The 21,700-nt window shown below is 35.1% G+C and overlaps 1 long non-coding RNA gene and 2 pseudogenes across 1 annotated transcript; 2 read left to right on the top strand and 1 right to left on the bottom strand.

Moving 5' to 3' along the window:
* Positions 1-4,948: 4,948 nt before the first annotated feature.
* On the top strand, positions 4,949-8,148 carry LOC121259675 (annotated as a pseudogene).
* A 612-nt stretch (positions 8,149-8,760) lies between these two features.
* LOC121261652 lies at positions 8,761-19,266 on the top strand. The gene is made up of 5 exons (XR_005939938.1): positions 8,761-9,047; positions 9,187-9,285; positions 9,997-10,051; positions 18,792-18,796; positions 19,256-19,266. It is a non-coding gene; the product is annotated as an uncharacterized LOC121261652 (long non-coding RNA).
* On the bottom strand, positions 11,098-16,455 carry LOC121261651 (annotated as a pseudogene).
* Positions 19,267-21,700: the final 2,434 nt, after the last annotated feature.

A 21,700-nucleotide genomic window follows, 5' to 3' on the forward strand; every position in this document is an offset into this window, starting at 1 on the left:
CTTCCCATCCCATATCATATAATCCACATTTCTCCAAAGCTCCCTTAAAACTCTTCATTTGAGCCTCACTTCTTAAACTACCATCCACCTTTTCATGCTAAGTTAATATTTTATTAAAATCTCCACACACCATCCAAGACTTTTTTTCCTTAGGTTTCAAAGAAATCAGTAAATCCCAAGCATCTTGTCTTCTATTTGTGTTAGGTTGGCCATAAAAAGTAGTGAGCTGCCATTCCTTTTCACTCCCATCATTATCCACAGTTGCACTAATATGTTTCTAGATAGGAACAAATATTCATTCCTATATTAGATTCCATAATAATGCTAATCCCCCACTATTTCCCTCTGAGTCCACTGCTAGGCAACCATGATAATTCAACTTTCTTTTTTCCAGTCCACTACTTTATTAATAGTTTAGTTTCTATGATGAAAACTACATCAGGCTTCTTTCCTCCACTAACAAGTAGAGATCTTGAACTGTACGGGGGTTCCCAAGCCCTGACAATTCAACTAATATTTTCATGGCTCTTGTGGTGGATGTTTTTTTCACTAACAAGTCAATATCACTGACATGATGCTCCTCCACCAACCCCTTCTTATTCCTCTTTCCAATTTTCTCTCTAACCTCACCACAATTCTTCATCTCTAATCCCCTCTTCCCACATATTGGTTTATCATTAGAGTCAGTCATCCCCCTTTCCATTCCTCATTACCTCTTGCCCTTCTCTTCCAATTTCCTTTTCTTTTTCACATTATTACTTTTTTCCAGTTCTATACTTATTATACTCTCTCTTTTTTCCTCCACCACCTCCTGCTCCATACTAGAACTCTTGTCTTTTCACTTGATTCCGAACAAATCTAAAGCCTTGTCACTAGTATCAGCAGTCTTTAGTAACTGAAGCTACCACCTGCAAAAATTCAATTAAGGCTATTGTCCCTTGATTTTCCATACCCACCATATCAAGCTTTTAACAACCTCTCCCCACTACCACCATCCCCCTTCATCCAGCTTCCTTCTCCATCATTATTCCTTTTCCAATTTTTAGAATTTTGCACCCTGATTTAACTTTGGAACCTACTCAATTTTCCATTGTCCTCTTCTCTCAGAATTTGGCTCAGCTCTCAACCACAATCTGTACTGCTGTCATTATCATTTGATCTTCCAAAACTTTGTCCTTTAACTGACATCCCTCATCTTTATGAACCAAAGTACCATAGTAGAAACACAACTTAAGTAATTTTCTTATATTTGAAAGGAATCCATACTTTTTCATTTTTAACCCTTATTGTTCTTCCCTTGCCACTACCTTCAATAAATCCATCTCTACTTTGACTCTAAGATACTTTCCCAGCCTAAGTCATATTATCTACATCCACGTCCATCACTTTTCCCACAGAATTTCTTATCCTCTCTCCAAATCTTTATTCATTAGTGCAAAAGGTAAGTTATGAAATTGTACCCAAAACTCCTATTTGTCAAACAACATCTTACTTGGTTGTGTAAACCCATCAAAACTCCTTTAATACAAGCAAAATTTTTCAAATAACCATGGCCTTCCTGCCATAATCTTCATCTTATCAGCATGATTTGCAAAAAGTAATCGTAAACATATTAACACCTTACTCCTTGAACACTGCTGGGTTGCTAATCCTCAAATTTTTGATATATTTGCTACGAACACCTCTCTACTAATACCTCTTTCCATCCACAATTTTCCTATCAACCTACGAGAGCCTACCTCATTTACACCATATTCTCCCTCTTCTTCCAGTTCCAAAACTACAGACTCATCCTCATTAAGATTCATTCCTAGCCATTTATCTTCCAATTCTTCCATCTCAATTCCACTCGAAATTGTTGCAAAAATGTTCGACAATAAAATTCACAGAAAAAAACCCTACCTCTTTCTTCCCAAAGGAACAGATTAGAGACTTCTTTCTCCCATCGACTCAGCACCGCCTCAATTCGCAGGACTTTGTTGCTTCATAAACTCATCTCAACTCATTTTTATAACTTTTTCAAATTTCAATACAAAATATAATAAACAATTTAATTTATTCAAATCTCAAAATAATAATAATATTAAAAAATAATATTCTAACAATATTTTATCATCTCAATTCAATTCAATTCACCTCAATATCCAAACACAATCTTAAGTACGCGGTACTTGATGTCTATCCTAAAGCTAGTTTTAACTCAATCCCACATCTAACTATATTGCTGGGCATATCTCCTAGTTAATTAATAATTATAAAAAATATATATATATAATATATATATATATCTCGTATTTTTAATAGGTCAATTCTCAATCTTTTTACCGGAGAAAATTTGGCATTTTGGCTTATTTCTTGAAAACCAAGACTACCGTACTGATCTGACACCCCAAAAAGAAACACAATTTTTTTTTAATATTTAATAATAAAAATAATTTAATCTTAATAATAACAAAATCATGTTAATTATTTGTGAATTGAAAATAATTTAATCTTAATAATTATAATAATAAAATAATAAATATTTAATCTTAATTAAATAATTTAATATTATAGAATCATGTTAATTATTTATGAATTGAAAATATTTCATTATCATAGTTATTTAGTGGGTAATGTTATATCCTTGTTATTAGTAAATATTACTCACAGCAAAATCAAAATGGCAAATTTAATTCTGAAACGGGCAAATTAAAATTTTAAAACCCAAAAAATACGCCGTTGGTTGAATAAGAAGTCAGTAGGATTAGGTATTCTTCTCAATCTCCGGTGGGACCCACACCCTTCGCCTTCCCCCAATCCTCACCGTCGGATTATGGCAGTGCCGTCAACTGCGTTGACCTAAGACGACGACGACGTACGCCCGCCACCCTACCCCCCACGTGGAGTACTCACCATCACAGACCCGTTATCTCTTAGGGAAACGGCAGAGACAGTGCAGAAGATGAGACAACCTTAACCCCACTGCACAGCTAGTATTAAGTATTGCACCCTCACATTTTTTAATTTCTAGGCCTTAACTATTAAGTACCCCTCACATTTTTAATTATTATTATTTTTATCATTTTCGTCCAATAACAAGCAGTATTGCACAGCGGTCAATACAATTCCAAGGTCAACCTCGTCACGCTTCTTCCGACTCGGCAACTCCTCTCTCTTCTCTCCCAACTCCCCAGTCCCAAGAAATATACTCCAACAATGAACAAACAGTACTCCTTGTTATTGGACGGATCGCCTTAGGACAATGACGGAGCTTCTTGTTTGTTTGTTTTATCCGTCACAGTCTCAGAATTCAAGGCAAAGAAGGCACGGGGACATCATCAAGTAGAACATGAACATGCTCGATCGTATTCTTCAAGTTTGAGCAGACAATCACTTAGGTTTCGTACTTTCCATTTTCTTACCATGTTTCTCTCTCTCTAAAAGAAGTAGATTTCGTTTGAGTCTGTTACGCAGCTACGCTGTTTTTTGCCTTTTTAAATTAGAAGAATGAACGAAAATTATCAAAATATCAGGTTCAATGTCTGTAGACTATAGGGTGGCTTAACTAGAGCCTTAACCGAACCTCGTCTCCTTCAAGGCGGAACAAAGTTCAAGCCACTGTGGAGGGGAAACTTTTATATGGGCCGTGTCATAGAACTGCTTGCTAATATGAGAATGGTGCGGTTTGATTGACTAGAAGCACAAGAAATGTGTCGCAACATTGAAGGATGATTAGAAGAAGCTTGCCTTACATAAAACCTGTGTGTCTCGGCAGAAACTCTGCTGTAACTTGTGGGTAGCCAAAACTTTCGAAGTTCACATCTTTTCCTTTCGATTGTAGCCTAGTAAATTTTTCTGAGACAAGTCCTGTAATTCCGATAAAAAAAAAAAACTTCGTGTATCCTGGTAGTGATATCTTAAGTCAATGCCTTCCTCTGTCCTGTTCCTTTCTGGATTATGTCTAATCTTTAGGCTTACATTTCGGATCTGCCATCTTTCGATTGAGGTTGTGATTGAGCTTCGGTTAAGTTCTGCTCCCAAGCCTCCAAAATCTTATATTGATATCTTCTTTTTTGCTTCGAACCGCTTTAGGTTTAAGTATGCTGTTTATTACCATTCATTCTAATTCTAGTCATCAAAGTTATCGCTGCAAACTATCACAAAGTTTGAAAGTTCTGATTCATTTTTAAAACTATTCTGGATATGTGAATTCTTTTACATGTGTATCTGTAAGTTTAAAACGTCTACGAATTTTTACTTACAAAAAACTTCTTAGGATTTGTGACAAATACCAGGCTCTATGCTATCTGCTTTTGCAGGGAGAGATTACGTTTGTAGTCACCAGTAATTTTCAGACATCACGGTTGCCTTGGAACACAGACACCCCTTTTACAATGATTGGCATTGCGCCTGCTTGATCATTCCCCTAATATTGCACAAAATGTTCGGGCATACATTTTGTACATGTAGAACAGTCCATTCCCTTCCTTTTAACCTTACTCAGAAACGCTATTAAAATTGATTTTAAAAAAATTATCTTCGGCTGCTGATACCATTTGTCTTCTCAGAATAGTGAACTTCTGTGTCTTTTGTAATCTTAAATTATAACTTTGTATTACATTGTAGACGGTAGTTTCCATTAGGAGCACTCTTGCAAATGAAGCTTTTGTACTACATATCGTTTCTTTCTTTTTTTTTTTTTTTTTTTTCCCATCATTATAGTTGTTTCCATATGAGTTGGTATTGATATTTCTGCTGGACACTCTATAATGGAAACCAGGAAAATCCCACAGATATACTCACACCTGCACACGTCTTCTAACGATGCCCACGTGACATTTGATCTACCCTCATCTGATAGTTGTACTTTTATTTTTTGGCTGGAGCAGGTGAGGGGCTTCCCAAAAGGAGGCTAGATCTGGTGTCACTTGAGTTTATTCATCCCAAATTAATTGAGACTCCTCCTCAATGAGTACTTGTCACAAAGAGGTGAAAGAGGGTAAGGCCTTCTTGCATCCTGAAGCATTCTAAATCTCATGTAAAACTGTCCTATACAATGATGACTAAAGGTTCCCACTTGGATGAGTTCAGTTTATGTCACTCTAGTATATTTGTTTCATAATTTTCTCTGGCCCACCCTTAGATAAAACTTCTGTCTCCACCCCCCCCCCCCTCTCTCTCTCTCTCTCTATTGGCAGCATATCTCAAACAAAGTTAATCCTAGAAGTATTCATGCCATACAGTTGCCAAGTAATTAGGCTCAATAAAGATAAATTATTAGTTGCATGCTGAGTAATAGTTGATGGTTACTGGTAGTGTATCATCACTTCACTCCTTGGAGTTCTGTGTAAACTTTAGATCTCAATTTTCAATTATTTTGTTTTCCTACATTTCTATTCTATACTTGCATTTTACTAAGGTATGCCCTTTCATTTATTAAAATCTATTATTATCAGAAAAGACTAACTCAATTACTCAGCACTTATCGATTTCTCTTTTTCATAGTTGAGATCCATGAATAAAATTGCCTTTCTTTTTGGCAGTCTTCCACATATCAATTACTGTTTTGACTCTATCAAATGTACTTAATATTCTTGCATTGGTGCGTTTGTCATGAACTTAGTAAAGGAAAAGGTGATTTTATCACGTGACTTCTTATTGTTGATATTTATGACCGGATCCACTTTGTTGATTCTCTTATTTATCTTGTTTTCGATCCTTTTCTTTATCATGACTGTAAATGTCTTGCTTTAACCTATGGAAATCAATACAGTAGGTCACATTTAGTTAGTGCTGAATGACTAATGGCACTCAGTCTTTTGGCTGTAGATTAGTTCAGAGATATACCTGCTAATAAGAAAAATGAATGGGCATGCTTTCCAAAACTGAAAATTATGAAGTTATCATTTGATTCCAATTTGTGTATAGGCTTCAAATTTACCTGGTACTTGTGATGGTACCAGGTAAAGTCTTTCTAAATGTCTTTCTAAAATTTGTATTTTGATGGTACAAACGGCATACAGGTAAGGACATTGAGTGGTACCCCTCCAAAAACAAGATACTAGTTTCCAATCATAATATTGTCTCCTACTTATTATTATATAGCTTCCACTATTTATTTTAAGACTAGATAGTTGCAGAGTAGTGCTACAGCCACAAAGAGATTCCACAAAATTAAATCCACAATGGCTTCATATGATATGTTAGATATATTTTACAATAAAAGTAGTTTTTACAATCTAATGTATCACATCAAGCCACATCAGTTTATGAATTTACTTTTGTGAGATCTCTTTGTGACTAAAGTATTTCTCTTGCATAAATTTCATTTAGAGAAGGGTGCATGGAAATAAATGCAAATAGGAACTTATGGCTACTAAAGTGACACTATTAAATCGTAAGTAACTTGGTAGAAGCAACAATGAAGGTGCAAGTTGTGGTTTGATATTTTCATTATCAATGGGTATTTCTCACACTAATAATGTGATTTTCTTTTCCTGTTGGTATTCCAAGTCCTAATTGACTTATATTTTCCTTCTTTGCGATTACATAGTTGTTTAATCTCTGAAATTTAGAATAAAAATGGGATAATCATTTCTAAATGTCTTTCTACTGCACTCTTCAATGGGTGAATATGTTTATATTTTTTCCTTTATTTAATATAATTTTTTCCTTCTTAAGCATGTTTTGATGATTAAGAAGGCATGATGGCCAAAGCAATAGGCAACAAAAACGCAAGCTTTTTAAGGTTAGTGGAGGAGAGAGCATTGTCAATGGAAGAGAAAAAGAAGCAACAAGAGGCTCTAGTCCCCTATCTTCCTAAAGACTGCATCTCAAACATTCTTGTTCGACTTCCTATTGACTCTCTTCAAAGGTCAAGGTTTGTTTGTAAGGCATGGTATACCATAATTAATAGCCCCATTTTTATTCATGCCCATCTACGTCGATCTGAGTCTGTTTTGATTTTTCTATCATCAATTAAAAGAGAGAGCTTGTACAGTTCTCCTATGGCATGGATCCCACCAGAGAAACCAAATACCATTTCAGTTGAGGTGAAATCTCTTCAGTCAGAATGTGCCCCTGTTTTTGGGCTGCCAAACTTGAGCCCCACCTTAAAGTCTTATATTCGGTGCTTGGAAATTAATGATGGAAAGAGCAAAATCGGAGAATATAATATAAGTTGCTTGGGAAATATCAGGGCTACTTGCAATGGTCTAATCTTGCTTGATAACAAACTGAAGAAAGGAGGACTAATTGTAGTGAATCCCGTGACTAGGAAGTTGATTGCACTTCCTCTGGGTACTTTATTTCCTGCTCATGTTGAATCTTATGGCATGGCATTAAGCAGTGCTACTGGTGAATATAAAAGTAATACACTTGTTTAAGGATGAGCTAGGTTTTATCGGTTGCGAGACCTTAATTGTTGGTACGAGATTATGGAGTTGGGTGAATGGACCTTCTTTTGGACTTGTTAGCTGGTTTGGTTGTGAGCCTGTTTCAGCAATTGGAGCTATGCACTGGGTTCCTCATATTGATCATAGTGATTACGTAGTGTGTATGGATGTGGACGAGGAGAAGTTTCATACAACACCACTCCCAAAAAGTTGCAGGACTCATGATGGGATTGTCGAGATGGGTGGTTTCTTAAGTTTTGTGACTCATGAAGAAAGTGAACCAAATAGACATTTGGATCTTGAAGGGCTTAGGTGAAGCCTGGACAAAGCAACACAGTATCACTATGGATGTATAATGGATATGTTTCCCTTTTTCAGTTTGAAGATGAAAGGAGATATGATTTTTAAGAGGGAAGAAGATGGATCATTTTATGCTTACGACTTCCAGCTTCAAGTGATGACAAGAATTGAGATGGAAAATGGACGCTTCCCATTGTCATGTTCGTTTCTGCCTCATGTCAATAGTCTTGTTTCTTGGTCTAGCCGGGAGGGAAGTCAGGATTTGTGCAATTGATTTGTTCCTCGGCGAGCTACAAATGCCGAGGAACAAATTAGCAAAGTTATGGCATGTATTTCATATAATCACTACAATAGGACACATCTCCCCTCTTTTCTCGACGTTTTCTCTATGCTTTTGCGACTTCTGTTATGTTATGCCTCTACTGTATATAGTGATTGAAAAGTATTCTATCAATGAATGTATTTTAGCATCTTTCTTATATATAAATGTTGTTTTTTCTCTTGATCCCCTCCCTCCCACTCCGTTTCTCTCCATTTTATTTCGTCAACTGACGGGGAATCCGAATTATAGCTCTAACTAGGGACTGGTATGGATTGTGCTACAACAGTCAACAAGATTCTTCTGTTGGCTTATTGTTTCAATTGCTTGGAAACGTGCCAATTTTAGCATGGTTTCATTTAGGTTGAATTCTTGTACGAGACTTGGAAATGAGACAATTTTAGAATGCTCTCTCTTAATGAGTGGATCCAATCTTGTAATGTTAAGGTTAGACGTGATTGCTCGGTGCGGTAACTTTGAAGTCTAGAGTACGCACTAAAGCAAGACTGACATAGAACTTAGATAGAAATATCAAAGACCAAAAAAAATATAAAAGATCATCAATTAAAAAAGCAACTCTTTCTTTTAAATCTTTGAAATCCATTTTTTATTTATTTATTTTCTACGTTGTTAATTTACAGTAAACGATTAATGGATTAATGCATCTTGCTACTTTCAAATATCAATTAATGAAAAGAAATTGTTGCTTGGGAAAAATAAAAAAGAGCATAATGCTAGGGTAGGACCAACACACGGAGATTATAAATAAATGTCCTAACCTTGATGCGCGGGCGAGAGAGAGCGAGCGAGGAAGCGATCAAATCAAAATGGCGTGCATCGTAAATTTCTCGGCGATAACGCAGCCAAAGCCTCAGCCTTGCTTTGCTTCACTCCCAGCCTCCACTTCTTCCCATCGCTCTAACTCTCCCAAGCTTCAAACTTCACACTTGTCATTCGCCTCGAATAATTCACGCATCTCCCTCCGTTACGATAGAACCCTAGCCGTCTCTCCTCCAAGGGAAACCTTGTTGTCAAAAGCTCCTAATTTCATGGTACCTTCTACTTGATATTTATTTTGTGATTTCTTTTTTGGTCTATATGGTTTAATTGATATGATTGTGGCTCGGTGGAACTGCGTATTTGTATGAATTTGAGGTGGGATTGATATCGTGTTTTAGTGACCATGAGCAGATAGTAGCAGCTGCTAATAAGCCAGAACCTCTCAAAATTATGATATCTGGGGCTCCTGCTTCTGGCAAAGGAACCCAATGCGAGCTCATCACACAAAAAGTAAGCTTTTTCTTTTTTTTATTCTACATCCTAAGCAGTATACACTCTTTTCTTTTTCCTCAAATTTTGTTTAGTTGGTAAGTAAGATTGTATTTGTTGGGGTATGTTATTTCACGGAATCTTAGTCAAATGCTTAGATTTTTTTTTTTTCGGTGTTTGAAAGATGTCTTGATTGAAGTTTTAATTTTTCTGAAACCAAACACATCCTTAAGTTTTTCCCATAGAGATCTGTTTCATGGTAACTAACCATGTCTAAATAGAATACCGATTGTTTTGGGGTGAAAGTGGTTGCTTTGTAGGTGTATTAATTGCCTAGAATTAAACGTGTCAGATTGTTCTGCTGTATAGTTTAAACCGTTTGTCAGTCTGTGTTAATAGTATCTGTAGCCAGAAGATTGGCTCACAGACTTTAGATTCAATATTTCAAATACATTTATGCCCTTACTCCATTAAGATACGCACTCAAAGTAAATGGTCCATGGGGAAAGAGATAATTACCCCATCTAGATTACATTTGATTATTTGTTATCTAGGCAATTTAAGACACTCATCTGTTTGACATTCTGTTTTTAGGTCATTGTATTTTTTATTATTTCTCCCAATCACTGAGTGACCTTTTCCATTTAAATAGTGTTATATTTCATGAATTTCTCATTTCGGAATTGCCCGTGAAGAAGAACAGATTGAATCAAGTCATCCTCCTATATGCAGTATGGCTTGGTGCATGTTGCTGCTGGCGATTTACTTAGGGCAGCAGTTGCGGCTGGTAAAATACCTTCTCATCGAGTGGTAAGCATTGATCAAATAGGTAACATGAAAATGACTATAGAGTTAATTTTATTCATTTAAATTTCTGAAGTTATTCGTATTACGTTATTGAGTATAGTCCTTCTTTCGAATTGATACATTAAATTGGATTGTTGCGTTTTAGAATAAAACGCGTAACGGGATCTTAGTTGATATTTGATAATTTGTTTTATTTTTCTTTTAAAACATAAAAAGGATCTATTAAAGCAACTGCACAAGTTTTTCGTGCCAAATGCACTGTGCTTGATGCATCTTTATCTAATGGTTTTGGAATTTCGTCAAAGTAACCTGTCTGTTTGCTGGGTTCGTCACGTGAGAGAGAGAGAGAGAGAGAACTATCACATGGTGGGGATGGTACAGCTGAGGTAAGGCTTTTTAACTCGACTATAATTTGACATAACGACAAACTTGATGAAATTCAAGTTGATGAAGACAAGAGGAGAGGCGTTTTGCGTCGAAGAAGCACACAAGAATGAAAGCCTTGGTGTTATATGTGCAAAAAACACGGGGAATCAGTAGACCACCTTTTATTGCATTGTGAGGTGACGAGAGTTGTGGGATGGGACATTTAGTAGAGCGAATGTTGCTTGGATTATGCTGTCAAAGGTGGCTGATATGCTTGCCTGTTGGAAGGATATTCAAGGCTGTACCCAGGTGGCTGCAGTACATTTATGCATTATGTGGTGTATTTGGATGGGGAGGAACGCGAGGTGTTTTGAAGATAGAGAGAGAACAATAACTGAGCTTCAGAATTTTTTTCTACACCACTTTACTTCTATGGTTTTCAGCTATTGTCCTTAATGGAAACAATGTGCATGATTTCTTATCTTTAATGTAGTTATCTTAGAATGTATTTAGGCGTTTTCCTTTGTATTCTCCCCGTGTACTTAGGCTATGCCTATCTTTCATTCATTTCAATGAAACTTCTTCTTATATAAAAAAAAAAAGAATGACAGCAATAATAATAGAGTTGTTCTTACAAGAAGCGCCAAGAAGAGAAGGTTGTTTTGGTTATTCCAAAACCAAAAAGGAGAAAATAGAAAAGTGACTTCATCACTTGATTTGGGAGGTTTATTAATCATTCCCACTACGCTATAACCCAAAATCCACCAGGCCTTACTCCTCATCTGACTCCTTTCAGACTAAGAGCTTATTGCTGCACCATCAAACAATTCTCTTTACTGTTATCAGTTGACAATTTCTATCCCCGTCAAAGGAATACCTGCATGAAGTTGAAGAGCAACATCACCGACAACCTGTTTTAAAATTAGCAAAGCATAAAGGTGGTCAGGTCCATGTTGGACTGTTAAATAGAAACTAGGGAAAGGCATGGAAACTCCTGTCTACTTCTTCTTTTTGGTAGGAAATCATTATCTAAGCAAGTGATCCAGTAGATTTAGTAAGGTGCATACCTTAGCCATGGCTCTGCAAGAAACTTCTGTAACTCCACCAACATGAGGCGTGATTAGAACATTCTTGAATTTCAAAATTGGATCATTAGGATCAAATGGCTCGGTCCAAGCAACATCAATGCCCAAGCCTCCAAGTGGCCAGACTTGAGGTGATCAAGAACAGCCTCATAGTCCAGAACACCTCCTCGAGCAATATTTACTAAAAGGCACCCTGAATAACCAATAAAATGACAGGGACATGAGCCTAAGACTCCACTTATCAGAGAATTTGATGTGAATAAGATGGAAGGAAACCCTCATTCCAACTTCAGAAACTGCTGGTTGAGCTTTCTTGGTCAATATTTTCTCTACCTTGTTTACACGTTATGCTTTCTCAAAAATGCTGGTTGATTGAACATTGCAAAAATATGAAATTTATGTCATCACTAACTAAAATGATGTTTCTCACATATACCACCAGTGCATAAAAAACAAACCTTTCTCATTGAAGATATGAATTTCTTGTTTACAGTGCCAGCCTGAAATTCAAAGCAGACAAAATATAAGAACATTTTAGAAGCGAAATATTGGACACTTCCACATAGAATTTGAATGAAACTTCCTTATCGAAGGACATTTCCCTCACGTGTCTGACAAGGATTAGAAAGTGAGATTAATAAGCATCTAGTGCCATTTCTGCATCACATGTTCTTTTCATGTAAAATAATACAACAACAATAATAATTGTCTTTCCAGCATTTCCAATCGATTTTGGTGCAGGAGTTTGTGTAACACAAAAGTTACCATTCACAGCAGGAGTAAATGGAAAAAACTACTAACAAAATGACCAATCTTACCGTTTCACTATTTAAATTTAAGCAACAAACGACGATATCTGCATTGCTTGCAAACTCGTGAATATCTTCATGAATTCCTTTTTCATCAATCAAATCATTTGTGGTGCTATTTGGACCTGGAACATCTGTATGTTAAAATGAAACAAAAAGAATAAAGCTTTATCCGGCAACAAATTTTACCCTTCTCGCTTATGCCCTTGCATACCATTAGATTGGCAAGACTCTTGTGATTGTGCCACCAGCTCCGTTTTGTAGCAATAATTTTCACACCAAAAGGTCGCAAACGCTTTGCCAAGTCAATGCCGATATCTCCAAATCCCATAATGAAGACCTGTATTGTCAGAGAAAACATTATCCCATAGCCCAATTCATAATGGTGAACATCACACCACCAACATGTGCACACGGAAAGGTATTTGTAGTCAACATTGAGTTACAACACTTGTATAGATCAATATGTCACCAAAAAAAATTACACTAACACTGGTGTAGGTCAAGACTTGATAGTACCACTTATGCTGATGTATAATGGGATTGATATTGGAACGTAGAATCCCCGATTACATGTCATATTTTTTTAGCAAATGTAACAAGTTACACCTGCATCCCTCTGCACAGGTTGCAGGACAAATTACAGAGACTTGGTTTGATACAGTACCAAAGCAAGATTAAGCTGCTATTGCTTAAAAGTCCATCTTCCTAGCAATTTCCATCAAACTGATTATTCCCAGTAAAAATCAAAATTGTTTCGCTAATCTTAAGTGGGGTAATGAACCTTGTTGCTCCCTTGCCCCTCAATATCATGATTTTAAAAATTAAGACAGTTAACGCCAATCTATTTGGTTAACAAGCATATCTGATCATCAACCTGTCAATAGACATCTATATGAACAAGTAATTATGCAATAGATGACCCTGCAAACGTAACTTGAACCACATCATACCAGAAGCTGTAAGAGGTTTTGTTACCTCAAATGTTAAAAAATATCAAGCTTTGTTTCTTCATTTCGCCAAACATAAGTAAAATCGTCAAAAGAGACATGGAATACAATTATCTTTAAACCCAAACACAAAAACTTTGTGACCTCTAATTTATCAGTAGCTCATGGCCAAGAATTTTTTTAGGACCACCTTCTTGAGTTTCCAAAAAAGAGAACCGTGTTTATCTAAAATGGATTCATAATGCACCAGAACTGGATCATATATTGGTCTTAAAGGCCTAAATCTTAGTCTCAACACACTTTGCAAATGAAAAATTAAATATCAAAGTGAACATGCAGGAAATCATGTATAGAAAAAAATTATGATATGTAATCTTGATGTTACAACAATATTTAAAAGGACGGCTGAATCACTCCAGTATAGGTTAATTTGCAAAATACTAAAATATTCAAGAATCCTTGTTGCTGAACATTAACAGTATTTTTTTTAATTACAAGTGAAATCCCTGTCAAAACACCCTAAAATGTTCTTTCATTTCCTTTAGGCTACATCTCAACTTCCACAATTTTTTCTGGATATCGCAATTTATTTCCAAGAACAGAATTCAGGGAAAAAAAAAGCTTTAAAATTAATGCATTTAACTGGGTGGTTGAAGATGATAGCCGCAACTCACGGTTTTTTCCAAGTAGTGTTTCACCAACTGGTTCTCCGAGCCTTCTCTGCTTTACTGCAATTTGCATCTCATTCTGCAAAAATAGTGAAAATTACAGACAAAATGAACATACAAGAATTCAGACCGTGGGAGCAAGATAATAAACATTGGGTGTAAGGCTACTCCCATAATCATAACCACTAGGACCTCATAGAAAAGAAGCAAAGCCAGACTTAGAGTGTAATACACATGCATGTAAAAGGCCATACCATCCAACATAAAAACAAAAACCCCAACACACATTTTTATCTTCAAATTTAGTAGAAACGTAGTCTCTAATTTTACATGGAATAACTAACCACAATCATCAAATGCAATTAAATTGAGTTTCAAATTTCTCACTCCAAAAGTGGTTCCACCTTGTCACTCATGTATTGCGGAAAAGTCTATGAAAAGTTTCAAGAAAACCTGTCTTTCTTCTCTTCTCCTCTCTCTACCCCTCCGGGTGTCATGATACAATATGTGTATCAATGGGCTTGTACTGTGAAAAAGTTGTAATGATTTTTACATTAGTTTTGAACTAGCATACTTGCTTTCGAAGAAGGCCCAAAATAAGATATATAACCATCTCTGCACATGATGCTGCATTCCAGTTACATGACTTGGGATCCTAGCAACTCTGACTCCATACTTCGTAGCAGCATCAATATCAACACCTATATTAAGGTAATATAGGAAAATTACTCATAAGAACAAAAATAAATGTGTTAAATGATGGTAAATAACAGAAATTACAATTACCATCCAGGCCTACACCATACTGCATTATAAGCTTCATTTCAGTTGCAAGAGAGAAACATTTGAGTCCAGCTTCATGCTTTTCACAATACACATGTGATACTTTGATATAGAATTAGGCACATCATCAATGGAACCTCATCAACCTACAACATTTCAAATATAGCTGCTTAGCACCAATACTAGGGTCATTTTATAAAAATCAAAGTGAAAAATAAACCCAAGAAGTTCTTCAACATCACCTATGGGATGCCAGGAGATGATTAAAAATGAAAATGCTACTACAAAGTCCAGTCCATAATTGCATATATGCTCTAATAACAATTTTATTCATTAGATTCCGTTGTCTAATTTCAAGAGAAAAGATGTGGAAAGAAACAAGTGAGAAGAACAGAGAAAATGAGAAACCAACAGTAAGGTCATCACCATGTGAGTAAGACAAAATGAGAAAATGAGAGTACTTTCTTATATGTTGCTATAAAAACTAACAGTAAGAATCGTCATATTACACATATGCCATACTAAAGGATAGAAGACTATCGCATAAGCATTGTGTACTCTCCAAGACTTAAGAAGTGACTAAAATAAATAACCTTGCTCGAAATTACACCTGAAATATTTTATGAGCAATATACACCTGAAATATAGATACAGATAATTGTGGAATGTTCACTGTCAAAGCATTGAAGATATGAGATTCTGTAACAAATTAGTCCATCTCCTTATTTAAAATCCATTCATCATTATCTATCCACCATACCTGTTTACAAAGCTTAAAAGTGGATGGGATATATTATTGAGCCAATTAGCCTTCCTTAGTCCATAAATTACCACCCCATAGTCTCAAATATGCTAAATTAAGCAAGCATGCATGATAGCTAAAAGGCTAAACCTAGGTTTTTGGCATAGTGTATAGCATACCAAGCTTGGTTTCTTAATCTTTCACTCACTTTTTTTTTTTTTAATTAAAAAAAAAAACTATTGTTTTATGAGTTACTTTGAGTATAAGCACATTACTTGGCCCTTTTTGTAAAAGTAGTCTTACGAATAAAAGCAGCACGAGTGTCCTTTAAACATGATATAATTTAGAAGAACCCCCTCTTCTTCAAAAATTTATCACCATCCATGGTTAGAGACCGCTCAATAAACAAAATGCCTAAGGTACTCTTTGGTTATTTTCTCTATTTGAAAATTATCCAAACGGTGGATTATGATGAGGTGATCTCCGAGGTTATCAGGCACACTTCCATCAGGATAGTGTTTGCATTGGTGGCCAGTTTAATCTAGAATTGGAGCAACTGGATGCAAGACGGCTTCCTTCACAGAGGAAGTTAATATCATGGGGGACACTAACGGTACGAGATGGGGGGACACGACTGTCAAACATCAGAGAAAAAAGCCGTTTCTATGATATGTGTCCATGCTTCAACAGAAATGACTTTTGTTCTTGTCGGAATCTCATTTCCTTGTAAGGTTACTAAAAGGACTTATCAAAAGAAAAATCAAAGCTTACAATACTCACAAATTCGATATATTCAAAAACAAATGTATAAAGAAAGCCAGGCACACATAAAAGATGGAAGAAACGAATGCAGCAAGGAGAAGTACCTGGACGAAGGGGTACTTTCGCAAATATTCTCTCGTGTAATTATGAGAAGCCGGAAAATGTGGCCCACAAAAAAGAACACGGGTTATTCGTTCTTCACTATTCCCATCCATACTCGCAACCTGCCTGACAATCTGCACCAATAACATTGGAATTAGGAAAGAAAGAAAATGCTATTTAGAGTTGATAAAAAACGCAAAAACTGTATATTGAAAGTCCTATGAAATACCATTGTGCAGTTTTAAAGATTTAACGGTTGACATGAAAGAGGAAAACAAAACATAACTCCACAAGGAATGGAATGCGTACAACAAAATTAAATTAGAGTTGTTTGTAATTGGTTCTCATCAAGTAGATGTCACCGCTCACTCGTAACAAAACTAATGTTAAAAGTAATTACTAAGTAGTTAAATTCACCATTTTTACTTAAACCATTGGAGGAACGATGATTTAACTTGATGTTAGAGATACACACTGAGTTCGAACTTGCGTCCATAATATACCAGCCGTTTAGGTTAGAAATAGCTCACTTAACTATATGATTAAGCTTCATTTGCATCTTAAACTCTTCTCAACTCATCGTTATAATTTTTTTAAATTTCAATACAAAATATAATAAATAATTTAATTTTTTTAAATCTTAAAATAATAATAATATTAAAAAATAATATTCTAATAATATTTTACCATCTAAACTCAACTCAACAACGTACATATGCAGCCTTATCACTATTTCCCTCGGTTCGGTTTAAGTTTTCGGGAGAAGATTTAACATCCACGAATCGTGAAAAAGTAAAATGTGATAAACGTAGCCAAGAAGTATCCATGTTAGGCTGTACATATGTCGCTCTCTACATAACAATTAACAAGAACACAGGCAAGAGTGTCGGTGTCTGACATATATAAAAGATTCTGGCAAGCAAACACCAAAGACCTGTGACAGGATATTACAATACAGATAGCCATTAGCCATAGCTCCTTTTTTTTTTTTTTTTGAAGAAAAACAACAATAAAAAGAGGTATTAAATATTTCAATCCCTAGAGAGACATATAGACAACAAAACTTGGGTATAAATATTCAATGGTATAAAAACGAATTAAAAAAAAGAAGAAGAAGAAGATGAAGAAGAAGAAGAAGAGGAAGAAATGAAATTGGTACTTACAGAAGTGAAACAGAAAAGAAAAGGAAGAGTGGAATGGAGAGTACTATTTACCCGTGAAGAAGAGACAGTATTTAGTCAGAAACGAAGCAAGATTTCGAGTAAACTGTCCACCCAACATCGCGGAAGGCGTGCTCGTCGTCTCGGACCAGCTCTCGGTTGTAGTACTACAGAGCAGCCACACATTACACACCCTACGCGGTTAGTCTGGTCCTCATGGTTTTTTTTTTTTTTTTTTTTTTTTTTACAAAAAGCACCAGACGCTTCTCTCTCTCATCCCCTCTTTCTCTCTCCATCTCGGCTCTCTGTGTCGGAAATGAATTCAACGTAAAGGCATCCGTAGATGCCAGTCAGCCACTCAACGTAACGCACCGAAACGGTCACGTCAGGAGTGTGCAAGAAAAGGAAAAAAGGCCAGCTTTTAACAGTGTGTTTAAATATTAAATTGAATTAAGTTGAGATAATAAAATATATTTATTATTATTATTATTATTATTATTATTTTAAAATTTAAAAAAATTGAATTATTTATTATATTTTATATTAAAATTTAAAAATATTATAATGATGAGTTGAGATGGATTTACATTCCAAACAAATTTCGTGGGATTATTCACAAGAGAGATGATATTTGCTAATTCAAAGAATTAACTTTTAAATAATAAAATCTCCTTATTCACTTATCAAATATATAGATGATATAAAACTTGATAAATCAATTACTATAATAAAAATATTAGTATTTTAACTTTTTTTTTTATAATTATAATTATAAACACATCGAAAAATAACGTGAGAATATAATTTTAAAATTGAAAAAAATGATATTCTTCATTAGAATTTATATTATTTACCGTTACATATTCCGGATTAACAGAGAATAGTCTTAGAGAAAAGAAAAAAAAAAAGAAGCAAAAATATGTAAACTTTGAAGCCATTTAAAAAGGCCCGAAGCAAATATATTCTTCAACAATCCGACAAAGACCGATATATCTCCTTATACTTAAAAGTATTTATCGCCCGATGATCAATGAGATAAATAGTAATGAACAGTAATTTATTTTACGTTTCCTTCCTCCTCTCGCATCCCTCTCTACCTCACAAAAAAAATCACAACTTTCCCTTACGTCCTTTTTACAATTCACCATAAAATCACCAACACAAATCACAATATTATCAAATAAATTTCCACACAAGTCACAAAATCACCACACAAATCACAAATCACAATCAACAAATCCGTGAAGAGAGAAGGTAGGAGCTGGGGTTTCGGCTGGAGGAAAGGAGGAAGAGGAGGGGTCGTCGGCGAAGGATGAGACTGCTGGTGGTGGTGCAATGGCGTAAGGGTGGCCAACAGCGGCGCTACGGGGAGAAACCCGTGCGTCGAGACCCATTTCGGGTTGGTCGCGTGCGTCTGAGGGAGGACCTGCCAAGGGGCTTTGACGGTGGGTTTTGCTCGCCGGCGTGAGAGGAAGTCGATGAGATGGTCGGTTACGCTGTAGGGTGGTGCATCGGCAGCGTTGGGCTGCTTGACGGAGGAGATCGGGTGAGAGAGAGAGAGAGGCAAGACGCACGGGAAGGGAGGAGCTGCCAAGGGACTTCGGCGGTGGGGTTTGCTCGTCGGCGTGAGGAGAAGCCGTGACGTTGTCGGTGACACCACACGGTGGCGCACGGCTGCTTTACGGAGGAGATCGCGTGAGAGAGAGGGACGACGCGACTGAGCGAAATAAGAGAGAGGGAGAAAGAGAAACTGAAAGGGAAAAAGGAAATGTTTGGGATTTAAATCCAGCCCTTCATCATAAGTCTTCAAATTTGATCCAATGGTAAAAATTTAAATACTAATAAATTAATTTAAATAGATAATTAACATATAAATATCATATCATAAATAAATTATCAAATTTAATTTATAAAATATTAAAATTTTTGAGATTTAAATCCAACCCTTCATCATAAGTCTCTAAATTTAATCCAATAATCAAAATTTAAATAGTGATTTAAATTAATTTAAACTAGATAATTAACATATAAATATCATATCATAAATAAATTATCAAATTTAATTTATAAAGTATTAATCTTTTAGATAAATGATGAAGATTACTGTTCAATGAATCATTGTTCACGTTAAAAACCAATAGTAATGAATAGTGATTGGAAAAATTAAGATTTAGAACTTTAAATCTCAACCCTTCATCTTGAATCTCCAGAATTGATCCAACAATACAAGTTAAAACATTAAAAATAAACAAACTTAAAATAGATAATTAAAATATAAATTCAACTTTAATTTATAAAATACTAATCTTTTATCATTAAATAAAAAATAGAGTTTTTTTAAATATTTTAAGAGAATAAAATTATATAAATAATTAGAATTTTAAAGTAGCTATAACATGAACAGTAATTACTGTTCACATTAAAAGCAACAGTATTGAACAATGATTACTGTTCACGTTAAAACTTAATTTAAAAATGATAATATTCTTAATTAACTAAAGAGAACTGCTACAGCTAACGAAAAAGTAACCCGAAAATATGTCTTGAATGTGTATTTCACTTTTTTTATTTTTTTTCTTTTTTCATGTATTTTTTTAATCATTATAAACATTTAAAAAAAAACAAAAAAATCATAACATCATTAAAAAACACTTCCTTAATTACTAGGTAAAAAAAAAAAAATAGACAAACATCTATTGGACGTTACCCTACTGCTAGTATATATATATATAATATATATATATATATAGAAAGAAAAAAATATTAATCCTTGGCTAATTAATATTGGAGAGATATATCTATCTAGCTAGAAGCTCGATCTGGCTAAGATTAATTAATTAAAAACCAACAAAAAAGCTCGATAATTAGAATAGGCCTGTAATCAATGAGTTTCTAGCTTCGCAAAGCCAGTACGTACATTGTATAGCCGGCCGCCGGCCAGCAGCTAGAATACGAAAAAAGATATGCGGCCACCACGCATGTTGCATGCATGGACCATTCTGCAATATATATGTATCATGTGTCTCAATATTTTAATTGTTCCATTCATATATATATATATATATAATTAATCATGTGTTCGATCACATAAATATTTATTAAAAAAAAGGTCAAAATTGTGTGCTCAATTATGATTACATGTATATATAGGACTTCTTCTAAGATCCATCGAAAAATTGCAACCCAACCCAAAGCTACGTGCGTACTTTATGCAAAAATCTTAAGAGTACTTAATTACATACATTATAACACCGTCCAACGAGCTCGAGCTAGACTATCAAGAGCCTAGCTCGCTCGCTCGCTCCACATCATGTAGTGGTACTGACCCATATCTCGATCGTCGTGCATATTAGGCAAAACCATCTATAATAGCATGTAAGGCGTCGAGTGCGTATATACATATACAGCCTACATATATATAGCTCGCTCATGCTTTTGCTTCACGAAGTACGCCGTACCTTTTTCTTTTTTTTTTTTTTTTTTTTTTTTTTTAAATGATCACATTTCATTGAGAAATAACACAGCAAAGCTTATTATAAAGTTTCTCCATTTCTACTAAAGAAACAAACTTACTAGGAATTTCTTCCATTCAAAATGATTCCTCACCTTTCTGCATAGCTCTCTTTGCCAACATATGTGCTATATTATTACCTTCTTTGAAGATGGATTGTACAGATCAAGATGGCCTATGTGATAGAATCTCTTTAATATCTAGAACTTGTTGATCTATTCACCCATGATAAACATCTTATTGTTCATTGCTTTTGCCATTTTTGTGCATCCCTTCAAAGACAACTCCTTCCAAATTTAGTTCTGCAGCTGTCTCCATTGCCTTTCATAATGCTAGTGTTTCAACAACTTCAATTCCTCCACAAATTTCCTTACAACACAACATGAAAAAATAATTTTTTCTACGTGATTTCTAGCTGCCATCCCAATTCCCATCTTCTTTTCTTCTTTATTAACAGAGGCATCATAGTTAATTTTCATGAAATAATCATTAGGTGGCAACCACTTTGTATTTATCCTGCTTATTTTCATGTCTATTCTGTGTTCACCTGTTTTTTCTTCTGCTTTATGAAGCATTTCCATCATCATTCAACTTGTTTCATTACCTAACTTGGACCATCAAACTTTTCATTAAAAACAAATTTATATTCTTCTAAACCAAATGCTGTCAGTATTACTACTACTTTCTCCAA

This window comes from Juglans microcarpa x Juglans regia, chromosome 4D (assembly GCF_004785595.1).
Source record: "Juglans microcarpa x Juglans regia isolate MS1-56 chromosome 4D, Jm3101_v1.0, whole genome shotgun sequence".
Lineage (NCBI taxonomy): Eukaryota > Viridiplantae > Streptophyta > Magnoliopsida > Fagales > Juglandaceae > Juglans > Juglans microcarpa x Juglans regia.